The following is a 12,440-nucleotide window of genomic DNA, read 5'->3' as shown; positions in this document are numbered from 1 at the left end:
AGCTCCCACTGGGCTCGATCCCAGGACCCTGGGGTCCTAACCTGAGCTGAAGCGGACACTTCACTGACTGAGCCAGCCAGGTGCCCCTATATGCTGTACTTTAAATGTCTCTCTGTGCCCAATGGAAAAGAGAGTTAACTATGGGGTCACATTGCATAGGTCAGTTCTCCTTCTTATTACATTGGGGCAAATGACAGAACCTCTCTGGACTTGATCTATAAAATGGGGCTAATAATAACGATCTCTAAGGGCCAGTATTAAATGAAACTATAGGTATAAAGCACAAATTTATAAAGAGCTTAATAAATGTCATTGTTGATGCCATTAGTGGTGGTGATGGTGGTCTATTAATAGATTAATAGTAATTTCATTTACCACAGAGCAAACAAGCAATAAGCTTTTGCATGAAAATGGGCTTCCCCATCTGTATCAGGTAAGATTTTTATTTGCAAGCAACAGACAGGCCGACTAAAAGTGACCTGGTCAATGTGAATTTGTTTTCCCCATGAAGCAAGGTCAGTGGCGCTGTTTTGGAATTGGTTCCACAGTTCACTGTGTCATGGCTCCGGGTCAGCACCCCCACGGTGCTCTTGGGCTTTCTCTCATGGTCACAGGATAAGCCGTAAGCTGCTTCAAACAGGAAGCAAACAGGAATGGGCACTCATCAAAGGCCTCTCACCCATTATCCGGCAGGAAGATCGCTCTCACACCCCCTCCCTTTCCCTGCAGCCTCTCCCTTAGGTCATCTTGTGAGACACTAGGCCCCTCCCCCTCCCCACTCCCTGACCTCCCTAATGCAGCAAAACAGGTAATTGTCAACCAATTTTATGTATTTATTTATTTGTGTCATCCAATGTAAAGATTTACAAATATCTTTTTTAAAAAAGATTTTATTTATTTGAGATAGAAAGAGTACGAGGAGGGGGGACAGAGGGAGAGGAAGAAGCAGGAACTCCACTGAGCAGGGAGCCCCTGGGACCCCAGGATCATGACCTGAGCCAAAGGCAGACAATTAACTGACTGTGCCACCCAGGTGCCCCAAATATCTTTTTTTTTTAATTAAATATTTTATTCTTGGGGCACCTGGGTGGCACAGTCAGTTAATCATCTTCCTTCGGCTCAGGTCATGTTCCCAGAATTGAGTCCCATGTGGGGCTCCCTGCTTAGCAGGGAGTCTGCTTCTCCCTCTACCCCTCCCCCCTGCTCGTCATCTCTCTCTCTCTCAAATAAATAAATGAAAAATCTTTAAGAAATTTTTTTTATTCTTAAGTAACCTCTACACCCAACGTGGGGCTTGAACTTATAACCCCGAGATCAGGAGTCGTAAGCTCTACTGACTAAGCCAGCCAGGCGCCCTAAGATTTACAAATATCTTTTCAAAAATTGGGAAGCACTGAGCCAGATGGTCTCTCATGATTGCTTCTGGCCTCATGACTCACTCTTTTGTCCCTTGTGTTTCACACTTTCTTTCCCAGAAATCCCCCTGATCTCATCTCCCTGTTTTCTTCCTCTTCCATTAGATGGATCAAATGTCTTTCAAAATATCACCTTCCTTTTCTGGCAATGCAACGGGAGAACAGCAGTAGAAACAGTATGCCATAAGGGATTGCATAAGTGAGTGAGTGAGTGTGTGTGACTGTGTGCGACTCTGTGTGTGTGTGTGTGTGTGTGTGTGTGAATGTGTGTGTGTGTCTAGAGGATGTGGACGGAGAAACTAGGTTTGCCTTTTCACTTCGTCCTGTTATCTTTCCAACATAAAATAAAAAAGTCATCCACACCTTTCTGATAATTCCCAGGCTTGGCTCTCTCCCACTCTCCCCCATACCTCTCATCCTGGACCCACTCACTCCCTGCTCCCCACTTCCCAAAAAAGAAAAAAAGTCAGGAGTTTAAAAAGACCTCCACCTGCTGAAGAGGTAAAGCAGAAATCCTGAGAGCTAGAAGCCCCTCTCTATGGCAGAGTACGCAGTGGGGAGCCGAAACTTCTCCTTGCCTCTCACAGGAAGGACTTCCTTTTCCCTCACTTTGGGACTCACCTAACCAGCTGTCCTGGGCCCATCTTGTTCCAGAAAGGTAACAGGGAATCCCAAACACGGAGCACGCGTCACTCACTGCCAGCGTGGGCCTGTGATCATGGCGTTGAGTTGGACAGGTCGACGTTTACGTACCACTGAAGAAATAAGACCATAATCATTCTACACCAGCCCAAATCACTAAAATTTTAGTGGGATAAACGGTGGGTCCCATGAGCATCAGATAAGGATGCTGAGGCTTTGCAGCCACATGAGAGGAAGTCTTCATTTCAGAGGACAGGAAGCTCAAAGGTAGCAGCAGCGTGACCAATGTCCAAGAAGATGGGGTGACTTTAGGAAGGTTCAGGTCTCACCAAACACACGGAGGCTTCATGCCAAGTCTGCAAAGGCCTTTCACAAATATGAAATGCCCAACAGAGAACAGAGATGGGGGTTCACCTGATCTCCTGTCCAGCACTGATAAGCTAATTGGGACTGTTGCCCTGGGGAGGAACAGCCTTGGGCTTATCGGAGCGTGGCCTGTGGCATGGCTGGCTGACTCCTGTAGCCTGGTGGTGAAGTGCTCTGTTCCCGGTGTCCTCCTTCCTGAATTCAAATGCTGCCCCTGTTGATGGTGGTGTTGAATGTGGCCACAGGAACCGGTCAGCGTCAGTTTCTGCTCTTGAGCTCCTCCCATCCTGATTTAGATAATGCTACAACTTTCCACAGGTGCCCGAGGCTGTAAAGAAGAGTGGGGTAGGGGGTGGGGGAGCTCCAGATGATGTTTTCAGGAAAAGTCACCTTATCAGCTGTGGATTGCAGAATAAATAGGTGGTCCTCAGACCTCGATTTGAGAAAGCTGTGAAGACATTCCATTAGGGGATAATCCTATTAAATTAAGAAAATTTGGCTGAACGGAAGTTTACGAAGGAATGTAATGTTCTGTAGAACGTCTTAAGTGTCTCTAAAAGCCCTGCATAAATGTCGTAACAATACCTCCTTACATTTGTGAGCTGCTTTTAGATATCAAGTGCGTACACATGTGTTGTTTAATTTAACGTCTGCCAAATTATCAGAAAATCCTACCTGCTGGGGTTTGCTGTTGCATAGTGTAGCAGAAGTTTCTGGCTCTGGGTCTCCTTTCCTTGTAAGGCTGGCTTGGGAGAGTAACTGTTATTGTTACTGTTTTGGTGGCTATTCCATAGGCGGCTGTAATCCCCTTTGCCCCCGATGGAACAGAGTATCACCCACAAAATATAACTATCCCCTGAAATAGCGCCTTTTAAACAAATGTGGTTTGTAAACCACCTGCATCAGAAACTTTTTATCTAAAAGCCCAGGTATGCAAATTCCGCTTCAGCATAGTAAATCCCAATTTCTGGGCACAAGGACTGGAAATCTGGGTTTTTAACAAGCACCCTGGACAATTCTTATACACACTAACAATTAAGGACAATTGTTCCAATGTTTCAAGAACTCAACTAAAAATAGTTAAATTCTGCCCAGTTGGCTGCTGGGCAAATGGCAGATACATAAAATGCAGGCATATCAAAGAGACTCAGATGTAAGGCCATTCCACCCAGCCAGCAAACCACACACCAAGCCCACACTAGGGAACCCGGGGTACGGGTTAGGAGGAGACAAGTGAGGTATTCACCCATGCATAAAACTTAATGGGGAGCCAGTCAGTAATCAAGATAAATAGTTCCTTACTGCAATATTTTAATAAGTCAAAAATTAAAGCCAAAAAATCCATGATGAACAGAGTAACAATATTTTATTTTACTTTATTTTATTTTATTTTATTTTATTTTATTTTATTTTATTTTATTTTATTTTATTTTATTTTATTTTATTTTATGTAAGCTCATGCCCAACGTGGGGCCTGAACTCACGACCCTAAGATCAAGAGTCCCACACTCTACCAACTGGGTCAGCCAGGTGCCCCAAAATATCAAATTTAAAAAATAAAGATGGGGTCTGTATCAACCAAGTTTTCCTTTTGCTTCTGGCTCTAAAATGGCCCACCAGGACCGCTCTTTGCCTTCTGGGTCAGCGTGCTGACCAGTCTAGCCTTTTAATGTACCTAGAGGCGGAGACTGGGATGTGAGTGCCCACCGTCTTGTCCTCATGTTGCCATTCAGAAAGTTTGAGGTCAAACACCTGATTTCATTAACCAAGACACATTGCTCCCTCCTTCAAAAATAAAAGTTAGACTGAGTTCCGTGGTCCTTAACCAAACAGACTTTTATTCCAGTGACAGGATTAACTTGCCTAAGACATATAGGCTCATAAGAGCCTCGCTCACTCTGCTGACGCTCACTTTAAGGGACGCTCAGCAGCAATTGCAATGGCCAAATAGGCCCTTCTGCGGGGTGTCACTGCCTCAGATGCCGCTTCCTGATAGACTCCTCTGGGTGTGTAAAATTTTAAATCCTTTATAAACATCAATGATTGGCATAATTGGTGTAATTATAGGTATCTAAAAAGCAGAAAATGCCTAGTAACAGCTGCCAATGGTTGGTTTCAGGAAACATGCAGTCACTTGTGGAGAGCCAGGCTCCGGGTATAAACGCTTGGGTAATAGTACTTCCAGATGGACCAACTTGAATCAGAGATGGCACAGAGATAGAGAGAAAAGAGCTCCCTCCCCGGGGACTGAACCGTGCTGGAATCAAGGCGTGGGACATGCTCTCTGAGGAGAGCCTTCTCTGAATATATGATGGGTAGGAACAGGTGAGAGAAACACAGTGGGCACCAGCCGCTTAGGGTAGGGACACCTAGAGATGAAGAGTTTCCATTATCTTTGGTCAGGTTTATCTGTCAATGTTCCACAGTTGTTATGGCTGCTGTTCATGGTAGCCAAAAAGAGAAAACAATTGGCAGTCTGAGTCTGCAAACGCCTGTCTTCTTACAAGAGCGCCTGGAGGAAATGGGAATATCTTGGATTTTTCTACTGCCTAAATATTTGGGGCTAGGTTTCATCCGTAAACATGCTTGTGGGTTATTGAGAAGTTCTTTGAGCCAATCTTGTTAGTAATATGTGTTCAAATATATTAGGGAAAGGTATTTGGACATAATAGGTATCTGCAACATTGGAACATTGACCATAACACCCTCCCACTCTTTTAGAGAACATGTGGGTTTGGAAGGGGAAGGGAAAATTATTGGGAGATCCCCAAGGGCCCCACTTTCAGTAAGCCTTCCAAAATGGTAACCAATTAATAACCTACAGCTAAAGATGTCCTCTCGTGTTTCCTGAATGGTCGCACTTCACTTTGTCAATTTATCCACCCTACTGTAAGTGGACAGCTTTATTGAATTTAACTAGCATCTTGTTTTTAAAATGTAAATGTGTCTAGGGGAGCCTGGATAGCTCAGAGTTTTGGGCATCTGACTCTTCATTTCAGCTCAGGTCGTGATCTCGGGGTCAGGAATCAGCTTGAGGATTCTCTCTCCCCCTCTCCCTCTGCTCCCTTCCCCCGCTCTCTCTCTAAAATAAATAAATCTTTAAAAAAAAGTAAAAGTAAAGGGACTGAGAATCGCTTAAAGTTTCAATGATATTGATGTTCTTCTAATACCAACCTAAGAGTAGTCCTAATGGAAACACACTGGGTTTTACTTTATTTTGAGGGGTCAGGGATTTTAATAACAATTTGGATAATAATAGTTAATTTGGGAGTGTAGACCACTGCTTTCCAGGATTATGTGAGAATTGGGGGATTTGGTGGGATTAATCTATGAAATGGGTCAAACAGTCTCTAACGTTTCTTTGTAATCTAAAAAGTTAAAAATTCTATGATCATGGGGTACTGGGTGGCTCAGTGAGTTAAGGGTCTGATTCTTGATCTCAGCGCAGGTCTTGATGTCAGGGTCATGTATTCAAGCCCCACCTTGGGCTCCATGCTGGGCGTGGAGCCTACTTAAAAAAAAATTTCTGCAATCAGTGACTTTATATTATATCCCAAAGCATGTTTTCTTTTTCATTTTTTTAAGCAAAATTTTTATGTTAAATAGACGAAAGAGGAACTGTTCTGGTTGCATGTTTATGTGTGATTTTCTTTGAGCACATCTATTTCAAGGAGAAAGAAAGGGAGCAGTGAGTTTTGGGCTTCATGAGGACTAGATGGGATGAATGCCCTTTCTTATCTGTAAAGGAGTCTTACGCCCATCCCAAAATATCTTTTACCAATTTGCCACATGGATGTCCCACCAGTATAGTGTGATAAGATAAGCATCATGGGGCAAGAAGAAAACAAAACACAGTGTCTAATGACATTGTGTATGAATCCATAACTTTCTGGTCACTTCCAATTATTAAAAAGTCCATACAGGGACACCCATGTGGCTCAGTTGGTTAAGCAGCCAACTCTTGATTTTGGCTCAGGTCAAGATCTCAGAATCCTGGGATTGAGCCCTGCATTGGGCTCTGCCCTCTGCATGGAGTCTACTTGCGGATTCTCTCTCCCTTTGCCCCTCCCCCTGCTCATGTTGCTCTCTTTCTAAAAAAATACATAAATCTTAAAAAAAAAAAAAAAAAGTCCATAGAGTTTTCAGGGTGCCTGTCTGGCTCAGTTGGTAGAGCCTGTGACTCTTGATCTTGGGGTCATGAGTTTGAGCCCCATGTTGGGTATAGAGATTACTTAAAAATAAAATGTTAAAAAAATGACAAGTCCATAAAATTCACCCTCAGACTTGACTTAAATCTCCTCTTCCCTTTCCTACAGTCAATTTGAGTAGCTTGAAATGGAAGAATGTTTTCTTCCCCATGCCACTTCAAAACTTAGCTCCTCCAGTGTGTTGGGGGGATGGAGCAAAGACAGGGAACCCTACAAATACCCCTTTCCATAACTGGCCACTGCCATATTCCTAGCTGTCTAAGCTCATGACCAAACAGAATGCCAATCCCACTTCTTACAGGCACCCTAATCCCTTGGAGAATCCCTCAGAACCTTCCTATTACTTGGCTTTGGAATGAGATGAGGTCTGCTGTATCCCCCACAGGGATGTCTCAAGACTCTTGGATTCTTCTCCTTCCTTTTCTCTAGTCTTCTGCTTATTTGGCCTTGGTGGGTGGGGTGAGAAGGCAAGTATTGATTACATTTGATCAATTCTGCTCTGGATGATTACAGTAGGGGCTTTAGCTCCCAACATTGGCCACTTTCTTTAAGAATGTGGTATACTGGGGCACCTGGGTGGCTCAGCTGGTTATCCGATTTTGGTTTGGGTCATGATCATGGGGTCCTGCGATTGAGTCCCACGTGGGCTCTGCGTTCAGTGAGGAGTCTGCTTTTCCCTCTGCCCCTCTCCCTCATGCTCTCTCTCTCAAATGCATAAATAAATCTTTTTTAAAAAAGAATGTGGTTTACTTAATCCCATTGTTTCTATCTTGAGGCCTCCATGCCGAAATTAAGGCTACAGAGAAAAGACCTAGTATATTAAATAGATAAAAACCAAACTGTTTCAATTGAGAATAGTGTGGATGGTAGAGAAGGAAGGGTAGATACTCTGTGGACCTTGCGCTTACTCTCCCAGAATACACAGAGGACAAAGAAAGGATGTAAGAGGAAGTATGAAGGCTTTCAGACCCCAGGAGCAAAGGTAAAAATAGAGGGGTGGGATTACTAGGCATGCAAAGTTCTGTTTAAAAGGGAATTTGAGGATAATACATGGAAAAAAGAATCAAGAATTTGGTACTGGGGGGCGCCTGGGTGGCTCAGATGGTTAAGCATCTGCCTTTGTCTCAGGTCGTGATCTCCAGGTCCTGGGATCAAGTCCCACATCGTGCTCCCAGCTCAGCGGGGAGTCTGCTTCTCCTTCTCCCTCTGCCTCTCCCCCTCTTAAATGAATAAACAAAATCTAAAAAAAAAAAAAAAAAAAGAATTTGGTCTCCGGAGAATGTCAAGACACACAGGAAAACCAAGAGCATACCTGATCAGTATTAATATCCACACCTTCTTGTCTCGAAATTAGGCAACCAATTAATGGTGCTCACAAGAGCCACAGACTAAATTATATTTCTTTCAGAACTCTCATGAAATTTCTAGTTCCCTTATAGTCATGTGTTTCTTTGAAATAGAGCCCCATGATTTGAGGTTACTCGAGTGAGCCTCTGTTTCTTGCAAACACAGAGCCTAACGAGGGTAAAGCCAGTAACACAGTAATGAGAACCAGCCTGGTGATTTCTAATGGAAGAAGAAAAAAGACCAAAGAGAGCTGCTTTTGGGTGGGGATCAAGGGTATTTCTGTGATTGTTGTGTTTTTTAAATCATGTATGTTATCAGAGACTTGTGATTGAAACATCATCTCAGCATGATTTACAGATATTCCTGTTTACTCGTGACAATAATCTATCCACCCTCTGTAGGGGTGGGGGAAAGGATTGTTTTCAAAGTTTGGTTAAATTTATATTTTTTTGAGTTTGTTTAATTTTTACTCTTAGTTCACTTAGACCTATCAGTGATTTAAAAAAAAAAAAGATTTTATTTATTTATTTGGCAGAGAGCAAGAGAGCACAAGCAGGGGGAACAGTAAAAGGAGAAGCAGGCTCCCCGCTGAGCAGGGAGCCCCAGGTGGGGCTCAATCCCAGGACGCTGGGATCATGACCTGAGCCGAAGGCAGATGCTTAACCATCTGAGCCACCCAGGCGCCCCATCAGTGATTTTTCTTTCCCCAGCACCCACTTTACACCTAACCATCTCCAGGATAGGAAAACTCTCATGAGCCCATGTTTCTGGCACTGAGACCTAACAATTCCACTTATGGGAGCTACCCAAGAACCCCCACCCATTTTTGCACAAATACATTGTTATAACAATAAAAACTGGAGATCCTCCCAGCCAATGTTTTTTAATCTCCTTGACCACAAGATAGGTGTTCACAGTCCTCCTATTAACATCTTGCGAGATTATTTGGGAATCAAATAATCTTTGGGTGACCTATTTGGGAAATGCAAAGTACTTTTCACCTTCAGCAACACCTCTCCCCCCACACCCCAGTTTTTTGTCCCCTCCAACTTTTGGATTCATTGGGTACTCAATCCCAACATAAATTAAAACTGTTAGCAAGTCCTCAAATGTATTTAGCATCCCTTCTTTCAAAGACAGCCTTCTGGACCTCCTTGGGCCGGAGGGAGGAACAAAGTGCAGTGTGTTTTTAGACTCAAGTCCCACAACTTCCCAGGAACTTCAAATAAATTATTCAGTGTCTCAGGGGATTGGCAAACAAGAGAGATAAAAGGGCCACATCGAGAGTGTGGGAAAGGGGAGGGAGAAAGCAGAGGCCAAGATGAAGGTCAGGAGTTCCAGAAGAGGTATGTTCACAGGTTTTAGGTGTAGGAGCTGGGGAAGTTAGGACAAGCACTGGTAAGAAGCGGCAATTAACCACATATGCAACTGGAGCTAATTGATTGTTAAACACGGCTCGGCTGCTTAGCTCTTACAAAAGCAGTTCCATGCACCACACACTTCAGCCAATCATCAGGCTACACTGCTGGGCATTCCTATCCCGAGCGAAGCATAATAGTGTTTTCATTTGCCTCCTGTCTTTCAACTGCAGATTGTGTCAGGAAACAGCACATTCGTTATGTGTTTAAAAACTGGCCCAAAGAATTATGTATGGGGGAAGATATCTAAGGAACCAAGCAGGCTCAATGACGATATTTCATTTGATTCTTCTGGTAGGGCCTACCCTTAAAAAAAAATAACCACCCACCTCAAACGGAATTATCATTTGAACGTCTTTGTGTGTTGCAAAGCAATTTTGTGTATTGTTGCTAGATGAACTACAACATTGTCCTTCGAGAAAAAAATCTACAGGGTAGAGGAAGGCCCTACGTGAATCTTCCTGCCGCAACCTGACTTGGGCCTGGCGTGTTTGGCCATCCTCCATAAACCAACGGCCCTGAATGGAAAGTGTCGGAAGAAAATAAAATGGGCGAAATTTATTATCACCTGTAGCCCCTGACGGAGACACGGGGAGGTGCACTGTTAACTCAGGCCCGCCCCAAAATACAGGAGCCTACGGGAGCCTGCTCAAACAGCCCCCAGGGAAATACCGCTTGGTGATGTGAGGCTTTTTTTTTTTTTTCTTCTTCTTTTTAACATTGAGAAGGAAAACAACACATGCAGGAAACCATAAAACCCTTCAAGTTAACTGTAGCCAACGGTCAACTCATTAGGGTAATAGGTAACTTGTAGCCCTCTCTATAAAGGCTGAATGCGTTCCTCTGAATAATTTCCAATTTTCTCACTTGCTGGGCTCTTTCTGCCTTTGATTGTCTCAGTTTTGCTGTCTGCGTTTATACCTTTCTCTTCTCTGTTACTTCTTCCAAACTTCAGTCTCTGAGTTCATCTTTTATCTGAGCACATTGGTTGAACTGGAATATATAAAAATGCTCAACCTAGCTCATCACTTAATCTTGTTCTTTCAATCAGGATGGTAGGAGGGATGTATCCTTGGGAAGTGGATGGCAAGTCGGAGGGCCGACAGAATCCTGGCCCACAGGCCTAAGGCCTTGGCTAAAGTCTGCTTCTTTGTCACTGAAGACATCTAGTATGGAAATCAGAACTTGGCTCCAAAAGGGGTTTCTCTGCCCTTTCTCTCACTTCTGACCTCCTGACCTCAGACCAGTCACTGAGCCACTCTGAACTCAATCTGTCCATGTAACAAAAGGGAGTAATAATCCCTGCTGCATATTTACTGGGAGAAGATGCTAAAATGCCATACGGGCAGGGATTCTCAAATTTAGGGAACACTGGAAATGGGGGGTTTCATTAGGGCCCCACCCGAGCCTGATAATCTTTATCATCTCTGCCCTTAACAAGAATGTCCAGATAATTCTGATGTCGGGCTTCATGGAGCAGACTGGAAGACACTGATTCTGGGGCATTTATTTTTAAGAACTTAGGCTCTTGTATGTTGCTGGCACTGTAGTAGGCTCGTACATGTGATACCTTTCCTATAGCCACCTGCGAAGTAAGGAACTAGCATTGAATGAGCCTGTACAGTAGGCTATGCATTTCACCAGGCATTGTACATAAATAATTTTGCTCCATATTCATGATGGCTTTATATTCTTCCTATTTAACAGTTTAGAATACTGAGGTGTAAAGAGGCTACACATTTGATCAGAGTCCCTGAGCTAGAATTCTGAGCCTGGTTTAAGTTCAGGGACCCTACTTACCACAGCTGCTACAGTGAGCTAGCTGGCTGATATGCAAAAGCATTTTGGAAGCTCTTAAGGCCCCACTGAAACAATGTAAATGTAAAGTCAACAAGACTTAAACTTTTATTATATGCAACTGAACCAGGGAAGGCAAATTTGGGGATATCAAAAGTACTTCAGGCCGGGGTTCCAGTCCTCCCAAGAATTCCAGTGGAATGGGAGAGACCAGTTTGGCTATTTTGGGAGTTTTGGAGAACTGGGCAGGTGGGCTAAAACCATCTTGTGAAGAGCCTTAAGGGGAAGCATGTGACTTTTGCATTTTCTCCTGGATAGAGGGGAAACTGGTAGATTTTTAGCAGAGTCTGAAATACCACGCAGATGCCTACAGATGTTTCCTCCTGTAACCCCCCCTTTCCGCTTTAATTTTCGAAAGACAGCCAGAGTAAAGATCTAGAAACATATATGGAGAGAATTTTCCAGGATGGACAGGAGGGGTAAGGATAGATGTTAGCAAATATGGGTTAAGAAAGTAGTGTGTAGGCCTCAAATGATAAGAAAAAAAAAAGGGGGGGGCATAAAACAAAACCACAAGAAAAATAAAGCATACCAAACTTCCACCCTGTGAAATCCAAATGGTTAAGATGGATTTGTATTTCTAGCAGAATTCTTAGTTTTCCTGGACATAGGGATCTTTCCAATGCCTCCGTGGGATCCTTAAATCGTTATAAATTTATGATTAAACATTCTGACCCCTAGCATTCCCCAAACCACGGTTTCTAATTCATGAGTACCCTGTAAATACAGGAAATACTTCGCAACTTATGTTGCCGTCCACTTCCCAACCCTTTGCTTTCACTTTCTTCGAAATCCCCGAGTGTCCCCAGCACCCCCACCCCAGTCCCCAGAGCAGTTGGAACACAAGTCCAAGAAGCCATTTTAGGCACTCAGCCTCCCGTATCAGCTTACATGCTCTGTATTATTTCTTGGCAATTACAGGTACTCAACTAGGAAGTGGCAAAACTTGCATCAGCACGTCTATTACTGATTCACATTTCTGGTGGAGCCAAAGGGCCAGAAGCAGTGCATTTAAAGAAAAATGGTGTGATGGTCTTAAAACAAAATCCAAAATTTCTTCTTTTCTGCGGATTCAAATGTTCTGAAAGAAAGAGCCGTACTAAACTGTTTGGTTTCTCAGGTTTATTCTGTCTTGTACTACCCAACACACTAGGATCCCTTTTGAATGAGAACCGCTTCAGAGGAAA

The sequence above is a fragment of the Ursus americanus genome, chromosome 32 (genome assembly GCF_024610735.1).
Source record: "Ursus americanus isolate L20-20 chromosome 32, mUrsAme1.1.p, whole genome shotgun sequence".
Classification (NCBI taxonomy): Eukaryota; Metazoa; Chordata; class Mammalia; order Carnivora; family Ursidae; genus Ursus; species Ursus americanus.
The sequence above is the reverse complement of the archived record's forward strand: the minus strand, read 5'-3'. Positions refer to the sequence as shown.